Source organism: Cryptomeria japonica, chromosome 5 (genome assembly GCF_030272615.1).
Source record: "Cryptomeria japonica chromosome 5, Sugi_1.0, whole genome shotgun sequence".
Classification (NCBI taxonomy): Eukaryota; Viridiplantae; Streptophyta; class Pinopsida; order Cupressales; family Cupressaceae; genus Cryptomeria; species Cryptomeria japonica.
The window spans coordinates 169,396,323-169,418,613 of record NC_081409.1 but is presented as its reverse complement, the minus strand read 5'-3'; the positions used below and the strand labels follow the sequence as shown (position 1 = coordinate 169,418,613).

The window sequence follows — 22,291 nt, the reverse complement described above, 5'->3', positions numbered from 1 at the left end:
AAATAAGAATGACAAATTTCATGTCCCCTCTTTTAGCTGAAGATAATCAAGTGCAAAAATAATAAGAAAAATGTTTTTAAAAAATAACTTTAGTTGTCCTAGTCAATTTTTGATACTAGTCTATAAAAGGATGAATTAAAAGATATTTAAAATAGGTTCAATAAAGTGTCACTAAGTTAGAGGGATTTTTTTTTTAAGGTCTTTTTAGACACTTCCTAAAAAAAAAGTTTTGGAGGAAAAAAAGGAAAATAATATAATATTTAATTATTTTCTCTTAGAGAGTCTATAATTGGAGGAGTTGGGCATAGAAGATGGATAATCCATTGTCACTTGCTATCAAACCTTTTTTTTAAAGATTGAGCACTTGTGTTCATCTGTTTTGTCATAGGATGAAAACCCTTTTGGCATTAGAGATTTGAAGAATAAAAAGCCTCTAGTTCATTTATATTGGTTTCATGGAGAGGTTTGATTTGAGCTAAAAGTCTAAAGGAGATCTATTTTCATGAATGTTAATGTAGATTTTCAATATTTGAAGTTCACTATTACAATTCGTATTATTACTATAATAATATATGTATTGTAGCTATAATACTTTCCATGTAGCTATAATACTTTCCATATTCCTATAGTGCTTCATTATATCGCTAAAGGTTTATTTGAAGATTTTGATTTTTTTAGTGTGATTTGTTATGTGGTGTGATTTCAACTTGGTAAGTAGGACAAAGGTTTGTTATTTTTTTGTATGTTGGCACAACTACTATATCATATTTGAAAATATCAAAGAAAGTATTGATGTTCCTCTCTATTTTTGAGTATTAACCTTCAAGAATTTCATCCAAAGTATATCATTCTCATTATTGTTATTGTTAATATAATCTTAATGTTCATGTCACATCAATCAACTGCAATGATACCATTATTGATACAATATTACTGTTAACTATATCTTAAGCATTTTTTTACGATTGTTGTACCATCTTGGGTGGTTGTACATCTACTAGAAGGTCATAATCGGCTTGTTGTTTTTCATTAACAATATTGGAATTGCTAATAGGAATATATAGAATTTTTCAAATAGTTTGTCTATGATTATTTGTTGCATTTTGTAGAATTACAACATGTAGTCTATAGAACAACAATTTGGTTTATTATTATTAGTTTGTACCATTGCAATTGGGTTTTTTGTCTAATCTTAACCAATTTATATAATTCCAAGTTTATTTGATGTTCATCATTTGTAATGTATCATTCATACTTTGATGCTAGGTAATGTGATGGATGCAAATGGAATCAGGTAAACTAGGACCTAATCCCACTCTCATTCATACATTGTAATACAAAAGAGCTTAAGGAAGTGATTCACTTTGAATTTCTCTTATAGAAGAGAGTCAAGGAATACTTTCAAGGTTTATATTCCTTTGTTGATATGAAAGAGGAATAAATCAAATGAAAGATGCAAACAAACTAAGCTAGTAGGAGTAATGAGAATAGCTAGAATAACAACAAATAATAGACTGATATAAAAATACAACTGAGACACAAAGTATAAATCTGAGAGGGGAATTTTGATGTGCACCTAAAACTGAAATTTGAGCCTAATTGAGCTGGACAGGAGCACTGGGCGCTCTGGTCCTTGTTACTGTACTATGGCAGAAATTGAAAATCTACAAATTGAGGTGTTCTAGATCTTAACTGCCAAAGTCTACAACTAGTTGAGGGGGACCATGGCACTGAGCACTTTGGTCGTAGAGGTATGGGTCCTGATTCTGGATTTGGATATGTGCTTGTTGATTGAGACTTCTCAGAAACTTGCAGCTTAGACGGAAACATGTACCTACACCTGCAATTTGAAAAATGGTGTGTATGCAACTATATAGGGCTTTGCCTTAGTCAAACCCCTTGTTTTGGTGTTTTCCACCTCCACAAATAGCCAATGTAATATTGAAAAGTGTGTGTGCCCTAGAACCTCATGTGTTTGTAAGATTCCTATGAGCAAAAATGCGAACTAGAGTTCTACCCTATGTTTGGAGTAAAAACCCTAAATGAATGTGAATGCAGTGCTTCAAATCACAAATGCAAATATAGATATAAATTAATAATGTAAATCTAGAGATATGAAAATAACAAGAAACTATACCAAACCCTAAGGGAGAGGTACAATCCAATCAACAGTCAGTGATCTCCTTATTATTCTTCAACATCTCCTAAGCATCCATGATTGATGAAGACTTGATCAATGATGAATTTGTTGATTGAAGACTTCATATAAACCTGTACTTTCACTTCACAAAAGGATCTCCTTCAATTGCTAGAGAATGGAACCTCAAATGAGGGAAAAAAAGGTTATATATATGAAACCCTAACTTTAATTTTGGTAATAGGCCGACTTAGAATTGATGAAAATTGACACAAAGGGGGAATTAAACATTATAATACCATCAAATTAAGCTTTCAAAATTTGGGGAGAAAAAGTCCATTATGGTCCGGCTGACTTTTTTCCAAATTTCTAGGGACACAAGATATGGTGATTATAAAGTCAAATCCAACACGGTAGGTCAATACAAGGTATTTAGACATGTGAAAATGTGCCTTGAAGATGAGAAATATGACTTTATTAGGATTAATTAAAATAAAATAAAAAGGGGTGCGCTTAGGGTTAAGGGCCCAATTTTATAATATGTGAATTGATGAGAGAGGACATTAGATTTAATTTAATTAATTAATTAATTAAATACTTAAAAGAACTTTGAAAAATGCAAAATGCAATGGGACACACTAAGGCAGGTGCTAACCTAAGCATGGAATTAAACAACCTTAATTAGAGATGTACAATTTACAACGCTACAAGTAATAATGAATAACACTATTTTAGTAGTGTTCATTAATAGTGAGTTAATTTTTACTACTATACTAGCTTATTAAGATATTTTAGTAAATTATTGTTTCATCATGAAACTTCAGTAGTTCTTTGCTATATTGATATAGATATTGTTGTTGTAACTATTGGTAAAATTAGAAGGCATTATTGCCAGGCATACCATCCTTCATATTTTGTCATTGTATGCACCTTAGCTATGTGATCCATCACCAATAAGTGAAATATATTTAAATATCGTTCACATTCTAGCCATCATATAAACTCACCTTGCTCATTTTAGGATCTCCACGATAATAAAGTATTGAAATTTGTGCACGAGTACTAGGTTATTGTCAATATTATCAAATATTTTAGTTTGAGAGACTACAACAAATGAGAAATATTGGGAGTGTGGGTAAATATGTATGAAGCATGGATAAAGGATGTGTAAATGCATGTTAATGGAAGAGTAATAAGATGAGAGAAGGAGCTTTAGTTTGCATGATATAAACATATCAAGACATTATCTCTAAATAAATACAAAACAAAAATGAAAATTGACATGAATATGCAAATTTCATATATTAAAACAATTACAATTAGATGTAACAAAAAATAAATATAAATCATTATCATTGTTATATGATTCTTGAGGGGTGATCTTGCATCCCCTACTTTTTTTTTTGGATAGTGTACTATTAAATAATTTTAATGGAAATGCCTATTCATAAAGAAAAAAAAAATAATGCTAATTTTTTTTATCTACTCTATTACAAATTCTATTGCTAAAAAACAATACACTAAATTAAATATTTATACAATTTATATATTACTATTATTATATTATCATATCATTATATTATTATTATAATATCAGATTGAGATAATTACAAAGTTATTTGATTGCTTGATTGATGATGGAGATAGATAGAATTGATTGACCAGTTAAACTTAGAGTAAGTGGTAGTTGAGAGGAGAAAATAAGTGAAATATATATTTTTTCTTTTTCATGTTCATTTTTTTAGTTTTTGCATTTATTATGTGAGTATAATGTGTAATAATATATAAAAAATAAAATAAAAATTAAATCATTAAATTACATAAACAAAAATTAAACATGTATTGGGGGTTGACCCCGTAGCACAACGATAAAGCTGTGAGCCTCTTGTTTAAGAGGTTTTGTGTTCGAGCTTCTACTCAAACTCCTCAACTTGTTGGTACGTCATGTGTAGAGACTGTGATGTTAATGCCTTCTGGTACAATGGTGTTCAATGGTCAACTCCCCGCTGGCGACTGCGCAGATGGATTGGACTTGGATGGAATCATCGCTGCTTGACCCATGATTCGAGATTACATGCACTGCCGACCCTCATAGATGGAGTGATAAGGAGGGGCCGCGATTGGTGGAGTGATAAGGGGAGCTCGTTAGCGGCTGTGAGGGGATAAGGCGACAAGTGGAGAGATAAGGAGTGGGAGGTATAAGGAGGTGTATGGAGCAATAAGGAGGTTTGATTGGAGTGATAAGGAAGTGGAGAGATAAGGCGTGCTTGGAGCGATAAGGATGTATGGAGTGATAAGGTGAGATGACTTCAAGAACCAAATATGGCTCATCATTCAAAGATAAATGTACTTGGGGATGGGGTGCCCCCCTCTATGGCCCCACTGGTTCATAGCTCCAGTCAAAAGAGATTACCGAGCCAAAAAAAAAAAGTATTAGAATAAAAGATATTATATATAATTTTTTAATTTTTAATATAATAATAAATATAAGATATATTAAATAATTAAATGACATAAACACAAATAACTCTACATTATAATAAACTATATTAATATAGTATACGTGAATTTATTTATTTAATATATAATAAAAAAAATTATAATTATTATATATTATAAAAATATAATATTAACAAGTGCCACATAGTGGCGAGTACTTGCCTTTGTTAATTTTTTAATTGAGTGTAATTGAAATCTTAAATAATTTGAGTTGTATATTAGATGGCTGAAGAGTCCCGAGAAATGAATATTGGCATTGTTAGCAATAATTGTTTACAATATAAGTGATTTGATCATAAAATGTAAACGAAGTTGAATGTGAATGTACACAACTTAATTTAACTTAATTTATACCAATAAATTATGCAAAATGTTTTTGTTATTTGAAATGTTTTTACTACATATGTTTACAATAAATACAAGAGAGATATTACATCAAATGCATTTGTTGCTATTTGGTGTGCTATTTTGTATACAATTTTCACCATGCATAAGTCTTATTGCATTTGTACTTACTAGTCTAGCCATGCTTTGAGAGCTTGAATAGTCCTGAAAAACTATATTGGATGTAAGATACCTAGCAATTTTAGGTAAAGGAATAATTTTAAAAAATATTAAAATGATTTATAATTAGATCCATACAATCAATGTTACAAATATGCATAAAAGATGTTTTAAAATATCGTTAGCTATTGTTTGTGACTTGTAATGGGGACCAAATATACTTGTATAAATTTTGAAGAGTTTCAGAAAAATGATGTTTTTCCAAAAAAAAAAACTCAATCATGAGCTAATCTTTAGTATTCCATTTTGCTAAGACCCCTACTCTCCTTACGTTTTATAATAATAAATTGATTTATTATTATTTTTTATATTAATTTTGTTATCAAGTAAATTTTCAATATGATTTTTTAATTTAATATTATAAATATATGATAAATTATATATATTTAAAAAAAATTATAATTCCTAATAGATCATAGTTCAAGTTTAATTGTCATGACTTTTTAATTTTTTATGTATATTAATAAAATAAAATAAATTCTATATGATAATATTTTTATAAAAAACATCAATAAAACTAATTAATCTAAATATTTAACACCAAACTACTGATATGCTTGGGTATTGAGCTACCAGAAAAAATAAAATGAATGATTAATCTGGTTGCCCTCATTGAGTATCAGTGGACAGACGATTGTTCTGGAGAGGATTTGCCCTCCTGAATCTTGTGCTTTCCATTTAAAGATTCGTTGTTAATGGCTTTCAATTTCTCCTGCATCATACTGCAAGTAACTTTGAATTCAAGAGCGAAATTTTTGTTTTATGGGGAATCTTTTGGAAGCAGCTTCAATTGACGGACTACTGGAATATCAAAAATTACAGGATTCAAACAGATTTGCACTGCTTGGTAGAGGGTACGAAAGTAGTTTCAGAGCAACCAACTACTACAAACTAAGGTAGAGTGAGTGTTTTTGTGGGACCTAAACTACTACAAAAAGATTATTTTTTTGTTTGATAATTTGTGTAACTATATATAGTCAATGTTTGATTTTAAGACATGCTTAGAAATATGTAATTGTTAATGACAGTATAGAAATGTTACAGGGCATATCACTTGTCACGAGCAGTGCGTTAACAATGACACATGGATAATAACACTATGCAAGAAACTTGGTGTTTGGTGGCCACGCGTATTCTCAAGGTGGAAATCACAAATGTAAAGATTTAATATACTAGTATATTATTTCTTGTATGGCATAAGACACGTAATAAAGTTTAGAGTACTCTCCAGAAAATGTTTGCTGGTTGTCGTTGGGCTTCTGCTACATGCCATTAATATTATACAGCCAGGGTAGGGCTTCTGTCTTTTGGTAAAGACAAAAAAAAATATAGAAGAAAACAAATGCCAACCAAAGTTCTCTATTAATTAGAGGTCTATCTTAATCTTCTCCAAGTCATGCGATTCCATTCCATGGAGAAAACAAAGGCAAAAGATCTCGTACCTAAACAATTAAGCAAGCCACCTAAATTCTAAAGGGATATTGTAATCTACTTTATTAGCAAGTTAGACCTTAGCTTTAATACACAGAGAGAATCAAGATTCATTAGAGCAGCAGTTAAAGAGACAAAGAAAGCAAATATATTATGGTGTAGTTGTGTATTTGCAATCATTAAAAGCCTTTCAGAATGACAACACAGAGATGAAATGACTTCATTCAGTTAGCAATTCCAAAAGAGAAGAAGAAGATCATAGTGAGCAGTCCGTGATTTAACAATGGCAAGAGTACGAGTGTCATAAAAGACACTGCCTTAGCAAATGATTAAATGAAGAGAAGGATACAGTGTAAGGGGCTCATAAGCATGAATGTCATTGTCAAAAGCATTTAAGCAAGGATTAAAGGTATTGAAATCATTAGGAAGAACGTCAGTATTCTAGAACAATGAATAATAGTCATTAAGACAATGGTATTAATAGCCAATTTCAGATGGAAAAGTGCAGTCATTAATCTGCTACCCTGTCTTCTATTGTGGCGAGGATATATTAATTCTATATCATTAGGTATGATAGTGATAGGTACATATAGGAATTCCTTGTGCTTGGAATCATGAATATCAGTTATGGAGAGAAAATGGTACCTTGTAACCACTTAAACAATGGGCTCTTCAAAGATAGCCTTACCAGTGTTTGGTTTTGCATCTTACAAGTTCAAGGGCATAGTTTGGAATGCAACTGGCAACTGTGAATGCTAGTAGGTTGATTCTCTGCTTCAGCCGACTGATGAGTGGTTGAGCATGCTAGTGGGGTGATTCTTTGCCCGCTTGACTGCAATTACTTGAATCAAGTCCTATCTATAATTATTTACAATGGAAACACTTTGTCCTTCTCAGTGACTAGACCAAGATCGTAATGGCTATTGCTCAGTCTTTCAACATTTTCTCGTAAGAAAATTCATGGCTCAAATACATCTCATTTTAATTAAGATAGGAAATCCCTCATTAGGAGCTGCACTAGTACGACTGGGTTGAAACTCTCGAGTGAAGAGACGTCTGCCATTCAGAATATTTTTTTAAATAATTTCTCATTCATGCAGCTTAGCTATTAAAATTGAGAAAAAACATATATTTGGGTCAGGTAGGTAGGGTTAACAATATTGCCTCTGATACGCCTCATTAGAGTGAAAGGGTTATCCATATTGCAGGAGCTTCAGCTAGAGGAGAGATTACTTCGCACCACTTCGCACAATTGGTGCATTATAAATGATGGCACAGATGCTCCCACTATCGTCATGGGCATTTCAGGGTACTTCCATCATTTGGTCTTTTGCTATATTTAAATTTTTTCATATTGAACTTAAAAATTGAGCAATGCAGGAAACCAGAGCAATTGATTGAAGTGGAGCCCATTTTGTGTGATCAGATTCCTGTAATTAAGCAGTTTAGCAGTGGAGGCACTGCCATCGTTGATGAAGATACAGTTTTCGTGACATTAATTTGCAAAAGGGTGTTGAGTGGTAAAACACCTGAACAAGGAGTTTCTTGGTTCGGTCTCTGGCAAGTCCATGGAAATTTTAAACATTATCTCCATCTCAACCAGGAGCCATTTTCTACTAATCGTTAAAAGGATATATAAAATGACTCAAGGCAAGCTTCCGGTGTCACATTGCCATCATAAAGCTAATTGGACCATACCCAGATGAGGCTGGGTGAAATTCTTGATGTAATTAAGCCAAACATAAAACCTCATGCCTGGAAGATGATCCTGTAGGACTATGACAAACTTGAAATGTAAAAAAGAACTGTCTTGAAAAGACAAAAGGAAACCATATGAAAAATGAGAAATAATATGAAACACTCAAGCATGTTGTTAAGTGTAATCGCATTTGAAAGATAGCGAGAAACCATCTGAAACCCAAGCAAGATCTTTGTGCGTATTAAATTTGCATTTTTGAGGTGTGTGTTCATCATGCCCACAGGGAAGGTCATAAGTTCGAGTTCCAATTGGGCCATGCTTTTTAGCATTCGGTAGACTAGTTTACCTTAGAGTCGCCCATAAATTGACTAACAGGAAAAATAGGCGAAGTTAGAGAAATCAACTTAGTAAATGAGGGCGACAGGGTAGTTCAAGATATAAGACAGCTAGAAAGTGAACCGCTGCATCATTTGGTTTGGAGAAACCCTAAGCAACTGTGCAATAAAAACAATAGCTAAGAATAAACCTAAAACAAGTTCTACAAACCCCAAACAATGTTTAGATAAATAGCAGAAGAAAGTATTACGAGAAAGTTAATAAGTTTGAAAATGCTACTATAAGGCTTACATTTTGTATTCCTTGCAGAGATCGATGAAGCTTTCTGAATGAAATACGATTCCAATAAGCAGTTTAAATAGCAAAATAAAACTCCGATTATGAGGCAAACATATTATGCATGTAATGGCGAGGAGTGACATCTAGAAAAATGGAACTGCCCGCAAAATAAGAGATATAATGCTGCTTCCGGGAAACGAGATTATGCTGCTTCCGATAATAGGAAAATGAAACGCCGATAGTCAAGGGAAAAGATTATGCATGACAGACAACAAAGCAAACAACAAAGCTTAACAAGGAGGAGTGACATCGAGAAAAGTGGAACTTTCCCAAAAATAACATAGATTATCCCAAAAACCTCTTGTAACAATGAAAATAGTGTGATACAAAACAAGCTAAAAATCAATACGAAGAAGCTTAAGGTGAGATTAAATACTCATATCTTCTACGGAGTGTGCTTCCGAAAAACCTGCCTATAAGAGCCAAAAGAATACTAGCCAATCATTTACAAGTAAAATAATTTTTGTAAATTATAAAGTTAAAAAACATGCATCTATATTATATATAAAATAAAATAAAAATAAAGAAAAGAAAATATTTTGTTTTCATTGGTCTAAATAATTTTATTTAATAACCATTTAAATATGACAAATGAATTTTCATTACAATAGTATAACCTAACGACAAGTACTAATAAAGTAATTATCAATATATATAAATATATATTTATATTTTATAATTATTAATAAAATAGACCTATAATATATAAATAATATTATAAATACCTATAATTTATATTATTAATAACCTTTTTTACTGACAATAAAAGCTCGGGCATTTGAGCTTTTGAAATGCAGTAAGAACATGTTTTCTTTAATATTATGAATGACTTGAGAAATCTATGGCATACCAAAAAAGTATGTCATTTTCCCTTCGTTCTGCTGCACGCTGCTGAGAACTGATGTTTAATCACCGTCTAAGTATTCGAAGCGGGAAAAAAAAAATAACAAACGGCGAACGGAAAATCGAAGGGAAAAATAGCAACGCAACGGCGAAATCGAACGACTGACGAACATTTGACGGTTTTAAGATACTGTCAACCGTTGATCGTTGAAATCAGCTCGCTCCTTTCAAATAAGGTACGCCTTCGGTTAAATAAACTAAACTAGGCTAATTAAATTTTAAAAAAATATAAAAAAAAAAATACAAAAAAAAATAATACGGTAAAACAAATAATTCGAAAAAACAAACCTCATCAAATTTAAGGTTTTTTTAGGGTTTTTTGGCCTTGATTCAAAGCAGATATTAGGAGTTTAAAACAACGGGCAGCGACTTTGGCTTCAGCTGTGGTATTTGCCAAATTTAGGGCTACTCTATAAATGTTTGTTTTTTCTCATGTAACAAAACTGAACCAATTAAGTTTAGAGATTTCAAACTAGTACATCCAACATCTAGTTTTGTTCAACAAGTAGCTAGTCTCTGCAAGTTTTGTATTAAGGACAAGGTCCATTACTTCACCCTTAAGCCTCACTGTAAACTTCAATTTCTTCTTTCTGTATACAACTGCATATCAATATTCTTCTGCCCTCTTGTTATTTGCAGCGACCAGTATCCGAGAAGGAAAAAGCAGGAGAAAATAATAATATTAAGACCTGTCGTTAAGATAATATCAAATCATCATCATCGCAAAAAGCTATTTCAAGCATCCAACATCAAAGGAGCTTCAGAGGAATCGCGTAAGTATCTGAATGCACCTTTTGTTCTTTGGTTTTTCCATTTTCAAAAATAAGTCCGAATGAAATTACTATGGAATTAACATTTCAATTTGTTAATTAAATCATTGTGTATTTGTTTTATTAGATATTGTAAATTGCTTTTGTAGTGATAATCTTTGGATTGCATTTGTTTTATGCCACCGATAGAAGAGTTATCTCTCGGGTCATATTTACCGAATTCACTTGGGAGTGGGTATGCTTTGTTCATTGGAATAACTGCACTTGCAAATTTCAATCCGGTATTTTGTTCAGTCCAAACACTTTTTTATGTATCTCAGTGATTTGAATAGTGGGATTCAAAATTGGCAAATTGTATTGAAGGCCCCATTACTTTTACAGTTTACCGTGTTGATTAGTTGCCCTAGTTTTTTGTTAAACCTTATTCCTTAAGCTGAACTCACCTGGGACTCGAACCCAGTTTTGTTTGTTGATTTGTGCTATACTTAGGACGTTAGATATGGTGTTTTACTAAAATATAAATACTTACATCTCCTGTTGATTTAGACCTGAGGCTTCATTATGAAAATCTCAATGCTTTAAACCACTTGATCTAATCTCATTAAAACATTTTCCCAATTTGCGTAGGTTGATGTTTTTACACAACGTGGAGTCCAAAAAAATATTTGTAAGCACTCTTAACCATCAACCTAGCTAACTCACAAACACAAGTTGAATATGTCAACTTGAACAACACTATAAGACTCAAACTCCTCAATGGCCTCCTTTAAAAGAGAAAATTGGTAATCAACATCCTTATGTTTTCCGTAGCAAACAAGAGCTCTAAGAAAATATGAATCAGTAGGATATGTAACAATGATATTAATGAGAGGCCGATTTTGAATATTAGTCCACCCATCCATATGTTGTTTGTAATTAGGGCTGGCGGATTCCAATTGCCTTGGGCAACATTGGAATCTGCCTAAGGGGGCCAACCCCTTCTCCAACATATAGGGCCAGACCCTATACCTCTCGGCTTCTCCTAAAAGGTCCCACGCTACACTCAAACCCAACACGCCACCATGATAGGGCCGACCCTATCCATTTCGCATAAAAGAAATTAAATAAATTAAAAGGTTTAATTTGCAAGGCAAGCCGACATGATTAGAAGTATTGCTACTCCTATAAATAAGCATATACTTCACATGATAATCATTCATTCAGTTTTCAAGCAGATGCGAAATATATCTTGAGGAAGCGAAATACATATACAAGGCAGTTGATAATAGCGAACTTCATTAAAGGCAGCAGATCATTAGTATAAGACAGCGAACTTCATTAAAGGCAGCAGATCATCATTAAAAGATAGAGAACTCCATTGAAGGCTCAAGCAAACCCTATAGAAGGATTGCGAACTAGTTGAAAGGTGCAGCTAACCCTTGTTATGCACAGCAAGTCAGATTAGAAGGACTGCAAATCTTGATCTCTGTCAGTAAATTAATCGTGTAGACTTCTATGTCATCTTCCTTGTGACTGCAACATCTATACTCCAGATAAGTGTGTAATTATCAGTTGAATCCAAAACCATAATCAGATTTGAGGATCTTTTCTGGCTGGGTTTTTCCTCCTAGGATGTTTTCCCAGGGTAACTGTGCCTTGTCTTTATACATTCATTTTCTTTACTATGCTTAAATCTGGAAAACAATAAATCTAATTAACCTAGTTAGAAACAAATTCTAATTTTCTGAGTTTTATTTAATCTGAAAGTACTAAAATTAACATGGTATCAGAGCTATAGGCTAGATCAACTTTCAGATTTTAGAATTCAGTACTCCTCTATTTCCAGATTGTTGTCGCATTTGCAGATCAGGTCAATGGGGCTGAAAGTTGAAGATAGGCTTGATGGGAATCTCAATTTCACTGCATGGAAGGTTCGAATCAAATTGGCACTAGAGGAAGAAGATCTTCTCCAATTCATTGAAGCGAAAGAGCTAACTGAATCTACGGATGCAGCCGAGCTAAAACAATTCAAAAAGGATGCTGTCAAGGCCAGGAAGATTCTCATTGATTCAGTCAAAGACCACCTAGTCACCTTTATTGCCTCATTTACCACTGTAAGGGAAATGTTCAGCCATTTACAAGGTACATATGAAGTTAACAATCTCAGTAGGGCAATTACTTTAAGACAACAACTACTTAATATCAAAATGGCAAAAGAAGATTCTGTTATTTCCTACTTTATGAGAATTTCAGAACTAAAGAATCGACTAGGTTTAATTGGTCATAACATGGAAGACAAAGACCTTGTCATGATTGCCCTAAATGGTCTACCTCACTCTTGGGAGTCATTTATCCAAACCATAAGTGGCAGGACTGAGTTACCTACCCTTGATCGCCTTAAGAATGATTGCATCCAAGAAGAGTCTCGCCTCATCACAAAAGGGCAAACCAAAAGTCCCCATGTAGATGATCATCACATGCTTGCAGCCTAATGCAAGAAAGGGGGAAATTGGAAGAAGCCTTATCCAAAAAGAAATAGGGAATTTAGACCATTTAGTTCCCAACACCCTTGGAAGAAACCAAGAGATACCTCGCGTGTCCGATGCTTTAGATGTGACAAATTTGGTCACTATGCTAAAGAATGTCAGAATAACCCTACCCAAAGTGAAGCCAACCTAAATGAAGTCTCAGAACAAAATGATGACTTCTTATTCATCTCCGCTCTGTCTAGCAGTGTCCCTTCAGATAGTAATACATGGTTGATTGACAGTGGTGCCTCCAGACACATCACAGGCTACTGTGATCATCTTTTAGACTTAGTAGAAAAGGATACCAGCCTTCACGTGGTAATTGGTGATGACGCTCGTTATTCGGTAAGAGGTTCTGGCTCTACTTCTCTAAATTTAGACTCTGGTATTTCTCTGCATCTTAGTGATATTTTGTTTGTTCCTGGAATTAAAAGAAACCTAATTTCCATTTCTGCTCTAGAAGATAAAGGTTATCAAATTGCATTTTCTGAGGGAAAAGTTCTTGCTTGGCCTAAGAAATCTAGTTTTAAATTTGCTCGTATAATTGGTCATAGATATGATAGTCTTTATAAGCTCTCTACTAATCCTATTCAAGCCCTCATTAATGAGGCTCCTGAATCTTGTGAGCTATGGCATAGAAGACTTGGACACTTGCATTATCAAGCTCTTCCATCTCTTGAAAAGTTAATCAAAGGTATGCCTAAACTCAGTCAAATTCATGATAACACTTGTAAAGGTTGTGCTATAGGTAAAAATGTTAAAAGTCCTTTTCATAAAAGTGAAAATAGAGCTAAAGACAAATTAGAACTTGTTCACTCTGATTTATGTGGTCCTATGTCTATAGCATTTCCTAGTGGATTTCTTTATTACGTAATCTTCATAGATGATTTCTCTAGGAAAACTTGGATCTACTTCTTGAAATCTAAAGAATCTGATGAAGTCTTAAGTAAATTTAAAGAGTTTAAAGCATTAACTGAAAACTCCTCTGGTAAAAGAATTAAATGTCTAAGATCTGACAATGGAGGTGAGTACACCTCCGGTAGCTTTTATGATTTTTGTGTTGAGTCAGGAATTAAGAGGGAGTTTTGTGTTCCATACAATCCTCAACAAAATGGTGTTGCTGAAAGAAAGAATAAGACTATTGTTGAGGCTGCAAAGGCTATGATTCACGATCAAGGCTTGCAGACCTTCCTATGGGCTGAGGCTTCTAGAACAACAGTGTATATCCAGAATAGATGTCCACACCGTGTTCTAAAGAACATGACCCTTGAAGAAGCCTTCACAGGATCCAAACCAGACATCAGTCACCTCAAAATTTTTGGAAGTCCCGTTTATGTTCATGTGCCCAAGGAAAAGCGAACAAAGTTGGAACCTTCCGAAAAGAAAGGTATGCTAGTCGGCTACAGTGAATCTTCCAAGGCATTCAGGATATACATCCCGGGTCAAAGGTATGTTGAGGTAAGTAGGGATGTTACATTTGAAGAAGACATTGCTTTTAAGAAATCGAAAGGTTCTTGTGTTATTGATGAAGCTAATGACAATCAAGATATAAATGTTGATACTAACCCTGAGATTCAGAGGGAGCTGGTTGAACCTCCACCTCAAGAAGAACATAATGATCCACCAGAGCCCATGAATCCCACTGATATTCCTAGTGACATTGTCATTACCAAAAAGAGGCCTCTTTGGGTAAGAAACACCATTCAAGAAGCCGAAAGATTTGCTGCTCCCAGTGGCACCTTCCGTGAAACTAAGAGACCTCAGGTATTCTCCAACTACGTTGCATTGATGTGCAATCTCATTGAAATTGAACCTTGCAATGTTGAAGAAGCCTTGATTCATCATGCCTGGAAGCTTGCTATGGATGAAGAGTATCAGTCAATCATCAAGAATGATGTGTGGGATATTGTGCTCAGACCCAAAGATAAATCTGTTGTTTCCTCTAAATGGTTATTTAAAATTAAACATAATGCTGATGGTAGTATTGAAAAATATAAGGCTAGATTTGTAGCTCGTGGTTTTTCTCAAAAGGAAGGCATAGACTATGAAGAAACATTTGCTCCTGTTGCTAGATATACTTCTATTAGAACGATAATAGCTATTGCTGCTGCTAGGGGTTGGAAACTACATCAGATGGATGTTAAGAATGCCTTCCTTAATGATGTCATTGAGGAAGAGGTCTATATTGAGCAACCTGAGGGTTATGAGATTCAGGATAGATTAACTCATGTGTGCAGGTTGAAGAAAGCTTTGTATGGCCTTAAACAAACTCCTTGTGCTTGGTATGAAAGAATTGATAAATACTTGCTAAGTCTAGGTTTTTGTAAAAATGATGCCGACTCTAACATATACTTTAAGGTAGCCAATGATGAAATGCTAATTCTAGTTTTATATGTGGATGACCTATTCCTTACTGGTAAAGATGAACTTATTATTAGATGCAAGAAAGAACTAGCTTTAGAATTTGAAATGAAAGACTTAGGTTTAATGCATTATTTTCTAGGTCTAGAAGTATGGCAAAGATCTAACGAAATTTTTCTAAGTCAAGGAAAGTATAATATTGACATTTTGAAAAGATTTAGAATGATGGATTGTAAACCCATGTCTACTCCTATGGAATCTAACTTAAAGAAGTTGAGTGTTTCTACAGCTAACTTTGATTTTGCAGATCCATCAGAGTACCGGCAGTTGATTGGATCACTGATGTATCTAGTTAACACTAGACCAGACATATGTTTTGTTGTGAATGCTCTCAGCCAGTTTATGAGCATGCCCAAACATGTTCATCTTGTTGCGGCCAAACACATCCTAAGATACTTGCGAGGCACAGTTGGTTTTGGGCTGAAGTATCCACTTAACACTTCAATAACCTTAAAAGGTTATTTAGATGCAGACTGGGCTAGAAGCATCAAAGACAGGAAAAACACCTCCGGTAGTTGTTTTAGCTTGGGAGCCGCAGTGATCTCTTGGGGTTGCAGAAAACAATCCTCAGTGGCATTGAGTACTGCTGAAGCTGTTGAAGCTGAGTATATTGCAACAAGTGTAGCTTCCAGAGAAGCAGTGTGGCTTCATAAGCTTCTTGGTGGGCTGTTTGGTCAGCCTTGGGATCCTACAGTTATTCACTATGATAACCAGAGTTGTATTAAAATGTCTATCAATCTAGTGTTTCATGACAGGTCAAAACATGTGGAAACCCACTATCACTTCATTCGGGATATGGTGCAAAGAGGAGCTATTCAGCTGAAGTATGTCAGCATTGATGAGCAGGTTGCAGATATTCTTACCAAGCCTCTATCCAAAGTGAAGTTTGTGTACTTCAGGGACAGACTTGGTATTATGGAAAATGAAACCCTAATTGAGAGGGAGTCTCAATCTCAGCGATACATTGTGTTGTATCAAACCACCCTCTGCGGGCAATGTAAGGTGGTATTGTAAACTTCGCAGGGAGAAGTGTAATTATTAACCATCCTCTGCTGGCAATGTAAGATGGTATTGTAAATCTTCTCAGGGAGAAGTGTAATTGTTAAACCATCCTCTGCGGGCAATGTAAGATGGTATTAGTGTAATTGTTGACCATCCTCTGCGGGCAATGTAAGGTGGTAGAAAAGATCCTCTCCACCCTTTGCGGGCAATGTAAGGTGGATCCAGTCTATGCTTGTGTGCAAGCTGGAAGATTATGATTATGTAGTTCCATACTTTTCTTGTGTGCAAGATGGAAGATTATGGTTATGATTCTCTTCCCTAATTAAGAGGGAGTGTTGTTTGTAATTAGGGCTGGCGGATTCCAATTGCCTTGGGCAACATTGGAATCCGCCTAAGGGGGCCAACCCCTTCTCCAACATATAGGGCCAGGCCCTATACCTCTTGGCTTCTCCTAAAAGGTCCCACGCTACACTCAAACCCAACACGCCACCATGATAGGGCCGACCCTATCCATTTCGCATAAAAGAAATTAAATAAATTAAAAGGTTTAATTTGCAAGGCAAGTTGACATGATTAGAAGTATTGCTACTCCTATAAATAAGCATATACTTCACATAATAATCATTCATTCAGTTTTCAAGCAGATGCGAAATATATCTTGAGGAATCGAAAAACATATACAAGGCAGTTGATAATAGCGAACTTCATTAAAGGCAGCAGATCATTAGTAGGAGACAACAAACTTCATTAAAGGCAGCAGATCATTAGTAGGAGACAGCGAACTTCATTAAAGGCAGCAGATCATCATTAAAAGATAGAGAACTCCATTGAAGGCTCAAGCAAAGCCTATGGAAGGACTGTGAACTAGTTGAAAGGTGCAGCTAACCCTTGTTATGCACAGCAAGTCAGATTAGAAGGACTGCAAATCATGATCTCTGTCAGTAAATTAATCGTGTAGACTTCTATGTCATCTTCCTTGTGACTGCAACATCTATACTCCAGATAAGTGTGTAATTATTAGTTGAATCCAAAACCATAATCAGATCTGAGGATCTTTTCTGGCTAGGTTTTTCCTCCTAGGAGGTTTTCCTAGGGTAACTGTGCCTTGTCTTTATGCATTCATTGTCTTTACTATGCTTAAATCTGGAAAACAATAAATCTAATTAACCTAGTTAGAAACAAATTATGATTTTCTAAGTTTTATTTAATCTAAAAGTACTAAAATTAACACCATAAAAATGGAACAGCCAGGCCTCATCTATGTTTGTCTCATTTACTCCATTAATATGTTCACCTTTGAATATTGTTTGTCGAGGAGGGAGGTACACAATGTGTGTTCTATAGGGTTTTAAAAGAGGATCATATTGAAATTCAAGCTGCAAATTTTATTCATGAAAAATAATATGCTTGAATTCATTTGTTAAATACATATAACATATTTATAAGACTTGCTCCTCTTGTATTATAGGAGAGATCCTATAATAACTTCTTTGAATAGATGAGTTTTTCTAACAACTCAAATCTTTACAAAAACTCGTACAACCAAATACAATATTATATTATTGTAGATAATATAATTTTTAACATGCCCATGACAAACAATAGTAAACATACTAACAAGCCTAACAAGTAAGTGATTATTTTACATATCCTAAAGACACATGAATAATGTAATATTTCTAACACTTACTCTTATTAGATCATTCTCTAAATGGGGATAGGTGGACTAATAATACTTGATGGACACATTTAGTAGTTCATAAAAAACAATAGTTAGGTGAGGAGACATACACATCTACTCATGACAAGCAATGGTGGAACTTGTCTCACTATGCTTCCCTAGTAGGACTAACCATTGTGGAATTTTATCCAAAGATAGGAACAAACACTTCCATCCAAGTTCATTAAACAAATATGGATATGGACAAACACATCTATCCAACATCATAGTTATCAATAGGACACACACGCTTAAGCAATTATGATTGGGGACAAACACATCCAACCATAATCACCGACCGAGATTGGGGACAAACACATCCAATCACTATTACTCAACATGATTGGAGATACATACATCCAATCACAAACAACCATTTATTGTGATTGGGGACAAACACATCCAACCATAATCACCGACTGAGATTGGGGACAAACACATCCAATCACTATTACTCAACATGATTGGAGATACATACATCCAATCACAAAAAACCATTTATTGTGATTGGGGACAACTGCATCCAATTACTACATAAAAAGTTTGACGACTAAGTCTACATTGTTGCATTTTTAGCCATCATTATAGATCATTGCCATTAGAATCACAAACAATATGAGATAGTTATTGTTATCATTTGGGAACTAATCTTGGCTTTAGTCATTTTGGCACAAATAGTTTTGCCACAAAATACAATTTTGCGACCTCATCTCTAGTGGCTGGCAAGAGGTTGGTACGTGTCCTCTAGCCTCCTATGCCTCCATCCCGTAGTAGGTTTGCCACTTAGCAAAATTGTCTTTTAGGCTCAATTTTAGGATACCGCTTTTGAAGATGGATGTTGCATACAAGCGATAGTGCATCTGGTTACAATTGAGGCAGTTTTATTTTTATTATTTTTTGACACTTTTGCATTTTGATAGACATACTTTTGATGACATGATCAGGTTCAATATGTAATCATTCATATATAGTTGAAATAATCCTTTGGTTTGCTGGCTTAAATATGTCCTTCATTATCTCCCATGATATAGCATTCCTATGGCTGACATTATGAAAAACAAGGTTGATGTTTTTTTGATCATAGTGTCCCTTTGGATTTCTTAAGCATATATCCATTGTGAACATCAAAGCAAAAGTTTCTCCATTGTAGTCAACAAGTCCTTCATAACAATCTTTAATTTCCATATGTAATTGGTAAACTACACTATTGAGCCTTGTTAAGCTTTGGAGTTCTTAAGCATATATCCATTGTGAACATCAAAGTAAAAGTTCTTCCATTGTAGTCAATAGGTTCTTCATAGCAATCTTTAATTTACATATCTAATTGCTAAACTTCAATAATTAAAGTAATGATGGTAATACAATCGAGCCTTATTAAGTTTCTTCTTACGACTTTGAGCTTATGTTCATACATTGCAAAGAGTTGTGGGTTTATATTCTTGTGATAAGGTCCAAATAGCACAACCTAAAGAACATTGGCTTCATGCTTCAAAGCCAAAATGGATTTACGCACCCTATAAATGACAATTGCACGTGAACATGGTACTTGTAATTTATGTTGACATTCAAATCTCTTTTTCACCTAAATAAGCCATGATTGACCATTTGATGGTTGACATTTGTGGCTATCATACCAATAAGATTTGTTTGAACAATCAACAACTTTTAACTTCACCTAGTAATTGAAGATTTGGACTGGAATAGAATCTAACTTGTATTGATGTGTTGGTTTGCAATAACTGCTTTAACTTGACTAAAAGTAAAGTTTTATGGCTTCATATTTGTGCATAAACGACAATGGTTTGATAGAGTTCATTTCCCTTAGGTGCGTGGAGATGGACTAGATAGCTTCATAGTCCTAAAACATGTCTTCGCCAGTCTAGTATAGAAGAATGCTAGGTTAGTCTTCATGAAACTCCAATACTACACAAAATAGGAGCAAAAGGCAATGGGAAGAGAAGTTCAAGAAAGGGCCACTTTACAAAAAATGATTCTCCAACTATTGATAATGTGCTGCAGATTGTGGGATGATTTGACTTGTGGAGCTACCTAATGAAGGCATCAAGTGATGGTTAATGATGAGAATATTTCGAGTCGCTTAATCCTTCTGCTAAGTTCTCTATTTCAGATTTTGGATGGTTATCTTCACAAGAATCCACGATTTGTAGCACTTCATGCATTGATGTTTGCAAACCTCAATCATTGCTTGCTACCATCTTGCTTTCTTGAATATCTTTAATTGCGATGCTTTGATCATCAAGGTCAATTGTGCTATCGACTTGCAATTCATCTAGTAATGCATCATGAGGCCGAAGTTGATGATGAATCATGCCTCTTGCAGCAACTCGCTTGTCTTGGAGCAACATTTGCAGTGACTCCTTTTGTGCTTCTTCCATGAGACCTTTCAGCGCCCCTTCGAATAGCATTATGGTGATGATATCTTTAAGCACCCCCTTGAATTGTTCTTCTTACTTGGACTCACTAGTGATAACTTGTAGTTCTCCATTCAACATTTCTATATGAAATTTCTTGCAATTCATTCTCAAGAATCTCCTTTTGTAGCATGAATGAATTTTCATCAAGGAATTCCTCTTCTTGCAATGGATGTGAATCACTTTCTTCCTTGATTGCTGAATTAACACCTTAATCATCACTTGTCACTACTTCTTTAGCTTGAGCATTCTCTACCTCACTATATCCTTCCTCGGGCACAAGGTACGCAAATTTTCCCTCAATTGTACTGCGCTGATTGTTATGTTCAATTGTGCTATCTTCACTATTGGATACTGTAGTAATACATTCTTCTTTTGATACTAATTTGATTTGTTGAAGGTGAGCATTCCATGACTTTTCTATAGTGTGCATCTTTGATGATTCTTTTAAACTTAACTGCACTCAAGCTTGGTAGATAGCCTCTCTACATGATTAACATGTGAACTCCGAGTGAGTTGTGTTGTGAATCCAACACCAACAAGGGAGCAAGATGTCCTCTACACATAAGTCCTTCCCCATTCTCAACCCTTTGCTGATCATCTCTTTGAACTTCATGAAGAACTCACTTTCACTAGTTGGAGGCTCAAGTTCTGCTTTTGAGAGTACAACCAGCTCATGTACCTTTGAGAAGGAAATTTTCCCTTGCAACGCTAATTCCATCCTTGACAAAAATGTTAAACAATGCATCTCATTGTGTCCACCAATGTTATGAATTCTACAACTATTCCTTGATGCAAATTCGGACAAACTTCGTGGATATAGTTGTAAATTCAAAGCCCACCAAAGTTGAAGGATATCAACTTGTTGATCATCTTGACGATGCTGTTGCCCCTCCATTGAGAAATCTTTTTTTTTTTTTGGATTTTTTGATTTTTCAAAATTTTCACTTTTTTTTGTTTGTTGAATTTTTTCAACTTTTCTGCTTTTCAAATTTTACATAAAAGAGATCTAGCATATCTCAAATTTGGCTTTGAAAGCTCATTCTGGTTCCAGCTGTGGAAGGTTTGAATATCGAATGTCTTCCTTCTTTTGCAAATCCCAGTTGATAGTCCAGGGATCACCTTCTTTTCTTGTGCAAATTCTATTGAGCATTGAGGAGGGTAAAAGTCTTGAGATAATTTCCGCAAATATGAATTGATATAGTTTGGATTTCAGCTGTTTAGGCATTCATGATGATATGCCCTCCTAGCGCCAAAATCTGCTGATGTGTGTTTTGTGACACTTCGAACATAGAATAAAGTATTGAATACTCTATCCTCTTTTGAACAAAGACCTCTTAGATGCTAAACTAAGTGATCAAACGAGATGACTCCAAGGTTTGACTTTATACATGGATAGAATCAATGTGTGATGTGATTTTGCTGGAATGACAAGGGGACTTACGTTTATGAACTACAATTGGAACATGAACATCGGATGTATCAATCATGTGATGCTTCTTCTCCTAAACTAATTCAAAATCAAATGAAA

The 22,291-nt window shown here is 34.5% G+C and overlaps 1 protein-coding gene across 3 annotated transcripts in view; it reads left to right on the top strand.

Annotated features, from left to right (window-relative positions):
- Nucleotides 1-9,839: 9,839 nt before the first annotated feature.
- LOC131041127 (nucleolar complex-associated protein 2) overlaps nucleotides 9,840-22,291 on the top strand; it is an 80,569-nt gene continuing 68,117 nt past the window's right edge. Inside the window, exons 1-2 of one of the 3 annotated variants that reach the window (XM_057974105.2) lie at nucleotides 9,840-10,084; nucleotides 10,548-10,681. The gene's annotated coding sequence lies outside the window, so the exon portion shown is untranslated. Of the gene's footprint in view, nucleotides 10,085-10,161; nucleotides 10,450-10,547; nucleotides 10,682-22,291 lie in introns of those variants that run through there. The other 2 variants (XM_057974106.2, XM_057974104.2) reach the window with 2 other exon arrangements.